The sequence below is a fragment of the Otolemur garnettii genome, unplaced genomic scaffold, assembly GCF_000181295.1.
Source record: "Otolemur garnettii isolate 467f Iridium unplaced genomic scaffold, OtoGar3 scaffold00006, whole genome shotgun sequence".
In the NCBI taxonomy this organism is placed as follows: Eukaryota; Metazoa; Chordata; class Mammalia; order Primates; family Galagidae; genus Otolemur; species Otolemur garnettii.
In genome coordinates, this window is record NW_003852401.1 from 40,098,424 (window position 1) to 40,104,762 (window position 6,339).

General features: G+C 37.6%; 1 pseudogene; it reads left to right on the forward strand.

Moving 5' to 3' along the window:
- The first annotated feature begins 3,248 nt into the window (after nt 1-3,248).
- LOC100950565 lies at nt 3,249-4,244 on the forward strand (annotated as a pseudogene).
- Nucleotides 4,245-6,339: the final 2,095 nt, after the last annotated feature.

Below are 6,339 nucleotides of genomic sequence, written 5' to 3' on the forward strand. Positions count from 1 at the left end.
GCTCACGCCACACTCTTATTTCTTCCGGAATCCAAGGCAGGTGTTTGGATCAGGTCAGTGGTTTTCAATTATTTTTAGGGAATATAAACCCTTTAAAGACTGAAATCTTGCATTGAATTGCTTATTGCAAAGTATGTCCTTTTTATATGTACATGTATAATATTACTTTATGCACCCAATTTATAACACTACTGCATTAAAAAGAGATCAATGAGGATCAATTGGATTAACATCTAAATTTTAAAATTGGGATTTCGAAAAATTTAAATTTTTGTCAGGTTCATCATCAAATTTATTTTTGTACCGTATTTGGTTTCATGATACTGGAGTCACACAATTAGGTACTTGCAAGTAGAAACAGTACTTAAACATTTTGCTTTGCAATTTCAGGAGTGTTTTCAATTGAACTGAACCAAAAACTTCAATGAGATGTAGTAGAAACTGCCAGCACAGAAGTTAAATCAATGCTAGCATATAAAAACTGTCACGTGCCATCCCTAGTAAGCTACCAATTAAGAGGAAGTTCATGCTGATGTGCCTGAGTTGGTCTAAATATTCACTTTTTTAATAGGGTAACACTTGTCTAATATTTTTATGTTACCAAGATTAAAATTGTATCAAAATTTTAATTTAAAACACTTTAGAGATTTCTGTGCCTTTGTTAGAAATTCACAAATTTTTACCTAATTTTACACATTTATTTTGCTAGCATATTAAGTTTGAAGATTTAGTTTCTTCATTACCCAGAACACATTTGTAGTTGTACACAGTGTGACAGCATAACCCTCATGTGCCAAACTGAACTTGCTTCTCTTACTAAAGCTATCAGGTAGACCAATCAGATTATGTTTAGAATATAGTTAGTGAGGTTTATTTTACAAGCTAACAAACCCACATGTGCATTTTCATTTGGAATAATCGTATAAAAATATTCATGTTTTGGTCAACATACCCAGTAAAGTTCAGTATGATATGTGAATGATGTTACTCTTGGCCACTATAATTACAAATAATTGCCAAATTAGGGAATATAAAGAGCACGTAGAAACTTGTATGGCTTTTCTAATTTTATTTTAAAGTACCCTGGCATCATTTCAGTATTGAGGCTCTTCTACATGACATATATTTGGATATATTTTAGCAACCACTTCAATAGGCACTTTAGCTTCTGTGTGTCATGTAATTTTTCAGATGGGTGCTGTGTGAAAAATGGGTCTAAATGTTTTAAAAATGTTTCTTTTCTAGTGTGTCTGTTTGTAGTATTTTAACAAAGTAACAAATGTTATATTTTTCCACAAACCTATATAAAATAACATAAAATATAAAATTATATTAAATTAAGGTAAGCTCTGAAATGGCTTTTGTTTTTGGCCAATTGATCTGTAAAGATATGCATTAATGAAGACTTCATTAATTATTCATGATACACTCTTGGAGTCTTTTCTAGATTTTATTTTTCATATAAGGGTACTAATTTTATTATTTAGCCCTATACCCTCAACAAAATACAATTGGAATGCCAACAGAGCAGGTTTTAATAAACCCTACCTCAGTCTCTTCAGGGCTATAATATGCTTCTTCATATGCAAATATGTATTTTTTAATTTGAATGATTCTTTAAGTGCATTTTCATTGTCAGATTTTTATTTTGTATGCCTACAAACGCACATTTACAAAGTCCTTGGCTTTCTCAGCAAACATTTGAAGATCTCTTCCTCATAAGGAATTACAAATGGAATTGGAAATCAGAGTTTCCTGAGTTCTCGCTTTCACCCTTATTCTTCAGGGACTGACTTGGGGTTTTTTTGGCCACACAGAAGGTCTGGCCTCAGATTTGTCATCTGTGAAATGGGATTTACACTGCTCTCAAATCAGATATGGAGAGGAACAGATAAATGCCTTATAGCTCTCTTTGATGCTGCAAACCACCTCTGAAGTTTAACTGTGGTGTTTGTAAAATAGGAGGACAGAGAAGGCGAGATTGTTTAGAGAATCAGCAGAAGTTATTCAGTACTGATTTAAGTAGCAGAGAGCTAAAATGAAATTTATTTATTTACGAGTACATTCAGCACATGCTTGTTATTTATGCCGTGCATTGTCTACGCTCTGAAAGTGGAAGTTAGGGCAAGATAGTCACAGTTCTTCCCTTCTCAGATCTTGGTATATTCGATGTTATGGTAAGGAAGTACTAGGTGGTATGGGGAGCATACAGGGAGAAACTAACTTGGTCTGCATGGCCTACGTGGCAGGGAAGATTATTTCAAGTATGTTGGAATGTTTGCGCCATAAGATTTCATCCACAACAATTGGGATCCATATGTTAGAAGCAATTTTCTGAGGTTTAAGGAAGCAATCACTATAGGTCATACATCTTGGTAGCGTCAAGGGTTTTGATGTCAGCGTTGTATCTGGGTTCACTTATGTCATCAACGCAAAACTAAGTCCTAGAACTGATGATATTATTGGCTTTTGGAGAGAACTTAGACCAGTTTCAAATGCAGGTCCTTATTAATATTTACTTTACTTACACTTTAGAACTGAATGGTTGTGAAATAACTGTACCAAGAGAGTGACAATCAAAATAGACATCTGCTAATATTAGTTATAGTACATGAATATTTTTACTTCCTCCACAGAAGACAAACATTTTCTATAATGTGTAGATGCAAGTTTAGGACATTGTGAATGAACAAACTGGCTTGGGAAAGAAGCCTTCAGTGGATGTTTGATCTGCCTGATACTGACAGTAATTTTTTCTCTCACTTTATTAATGAGGATTTCAAGATGTAATAAAATGTCTTACCCCACTCCCTTCTATTTCTAGGCTTATAATTTCAGGTTTAACTCTCGGCCCTTTCTATGTGACAGTCATTCAAAAGCCTCACAACACTTCCTATTTATGAGAGTGATCATCACATGCTATCAATTGGACCTTACTATGGATTCTCTAAGGTGGTTTTAGGCTACTGGGGTGGGGTGTTTGAGGTGTTGATCTAGGGGGAGAAAAAATGGAGTGGATGGGTATCCAAGGCTCATTTTTACCTGCTTTGAATTTCTCTTGGGGTCAGTCTTAGATGTACAAGATTTTAAAGCTCACCTTTCAGGTCTGATTATTATTGCTATAAAATTTGCATATGTCCATATTAGAAAAGGAAGAATGAAGGGAAGGAAACAGATGAAAAAGCAGATCAGCTGCCTGTGGACGTTGCCGAGGAAGCATTGGTAAAGTCTCTCTTTCCACTGCTGTCATGTCTATGTCAGAGTCTCCTAAAGAGCCCGAACAGCTGCAGAAGCTCTTCATTGGAGGCCTGAGCTTTGAAGCGGAAGCTCTTCATTGGAGGCCTGAGCTTTGAAACGACTGATGAGAGTCTGAGGAGCCATTTTGAGCAATGGGGATGCTCACAGACTGCGTGGTAATGAAAGATCCAAACACCAAGTGCTCCAGGGGCTTTGGGTTTGTCACACAGGCCACGGTGGAGGAGGTGGATGCAGCAATGAATGCAAGGCCACACAAAGTGGATGGAAGAGTTGTGCAACCAAAGAGAGCTGTTTCCAGAGAAGATTCTCAAAGACCTGGTGCCCACTTAACTGTGAAAAAGATCTTTGCTGGTGGCATTAAAGGAGATACTGAAGAACATCACTTCAGAGACTGTTTTGAACAGTATGGGAAAATGGAAGTAAGTGGAATCATGACTGAATGAGGCAGTGGCAAGAAGAAGGGTTTTGCTTTTGTTATGTTTGATGACCACGATTCTATGGGTAAGATTGTCATTCAGAAATACCATACTGTGAATGGCCACAATTGTGAAGTAAGGAAAGCCCTATCAAAGCAAGAGATGGCTAGTGCTTCATCCAGCCAAAGAGGTCGAAGTGGTTCTGGAAACTTTGGTGAGGGTTATGGACGTGGTTTTGGTAGAAGTGACAACTTTGGCTGTGGAGGAAACTTCAGTAGTCCTGGTGGCTTTGGTGGCAGCTGTGGTGGTGGTGGATATGGTGGCAATGGGGATGGCTACAATGGATTTGGTAATGATGGAAGCAATTTTGGAGGTGGTGGAAGTTACAATGATTTTGGTAGTTACAACAATCAGTCATCAAATTTTGGACCCATGAAAGGAAGAAATTTTGGAGGCAGAAGCTCTGGCCCTTATGGTGGTAGTGGCCAATATTTTGCCAAACCACGAAACCAAAGTGGCTATGGTAGTTCCAGTAGCAGCAGTAGCTATGGCAGTGGCAGAAGGTTTTAATTATTCCCAGGAAACAAAGCTTAGCAGGAGAAGAGAGCCAGAGAAGTGACAGGGAAGCTACAGATTACAACAGATTTGTGAACTCAGCCAAGCACAGTGGTGGCAGGGTCTAGCTACTACAAAGAAGACATGTTTTAGACAATACTCATGTGTAAGGGCAAAAAACTCAGGACTGTATTTGTGGCTAATTGACTATTTTAGTTTCTGTTCTGTGGAAAGTGTAAATCAGACCAATAAAGGATATAGTTTAATGTAGTTTTATGTAGTTTAATGTAGTTTTTTTTTTCACCCATGTTGTTGATTGCTAAATGTAATAGTCTGATCATGACGCTGAATAAATGTGTCTTTTTTATTTTTTCAAATGTGCTGTGTAAAGTTAGTCTACTTTGAAGCCATTTTGGTAAACTTTCCAAAAGTGCAAAGCTAGAATTCCTTCAGGATGATGCCAGGTTCTAATTCATTTACAGCCTGCTTTGGTGAAGAAGCCATTGTCTTCAGAAATCTTGGTGTAGTTGAACTGAGGGTTACTGTTGTGACCTGAAGCTCACCATTCAAAGGGGTCATCCAAGGAAAATCATGGAATTATTGGTTATAAAGGAGATTGTTGGCATATCCTATGCAATATATCTAAATTGAATAATGGTACCAGATAATATTACAGATGAGAATGAAGCTTGTGTATTTACCATTATCATGTTTAATCAATAAATGACTTAATTCTCTTGAAAAAAGAAAAAAAGAAAAAGTAGGTCAGGGTGTAAAGACAGTTTCATGTATTTCTGAGATCAGTCAATCCACTTCCTATGTTTTACAGATGAGAAAATGGAGGTCAAGAAAATAGCTATGTCTTTTTTCTTGAAAACAGAACTAAAATCAAAAGTTTTTTAATTGCTTATTCTGAATTACCAATAAACTTTTCCTTCCTTTTTTCTCTTCCTGAAAACATTAGAAGAAGCATTTGGTGAATTAATCTAACCTTGGGTAAATAGCCATGAATCTCCCACAGTGTGTGGTCTCTAGGAGCCACACCACTGGTCTTCGGGTCAGGCAGTGAAGGCCTGTGTGTATATGCAGGGGTGAGCAGAGGGATGTTACTGGTGATAGCCACACACATATATTTAGAATATCCAAAATGCATTTGGCCCTAAGCAGTTCCCTTCTCACCTAATTCCTACCCATGTGTATTTCAAGAGAACTCAATCCATATGTTTCTGATTTACTTTCACTAAGTCATCTGCATGTTGTTGGTGAGAGTCCTTTGATGTCTAAGAAGACTTATGAGCAATTTTTATGGCCTCTCTGAGCCTTTGTTCTTTCAAGAGGCAAGATGTGCTTTGCTTGCATGGATGGTGCTCTTACTGGAACAATCCAAAAGTTCCTCTAAAACTTGGGAGGATAAAGAGTGCGTCCTAACCTCGATGAAAGACCCATTCTTTTTCTCAAGGCCAAAGCTTTAGAGAAAAAGATCTTGTCTGACTCAAGAAAAGGATATGCTGTCAACATTTCAGCATCCCCCCCCTGTTTTTCAGTGCTTTGATCCTTTTGTGTTGGGCCAAATTGATTCCTCTTGGCTTTTTGAGAAGGCTAGTTTATTAAAATATTATTTTATGCTTGTTATCCTTTCAATTATTTTCCTTTCCTCTTTTCACACTGGAGGTCAGGCCCTTAATAATTCCTTGCCTCAGAGATTGTTTCTTTTTTGGTAGTGCTGACAGCAGAATCTTAAACTTATTAATGTTATTATCTGGTTACCCCACTAAAGTTATAATTAGGTACTCCAGAAAGTAAGGGAACATAGAGAATTATTTTTTAAGACAAGGAGTTCAGGGAGGGTAATCCCTTTGGCTGACATGGGAAATGAGAATAACAGATCCTTTTAGAGCGAGGCTCATATTCCACTCCTGGCAAAGTCTCCGGGAGGTAACAAAATCTCAGAAATGGTGGCCAAATGAAGCGCTGGGAACTGCACCCTGAGTTCAAAAGTTACAAAAGTGCTCCAGTTTTCTACAGCCTATGCAAGGCAGAGAAGCAGCCAAACTGCCAATAACCCACAAGAGCCACATGGACTGGCTCACAGGGCATCAGTAAGGACCAG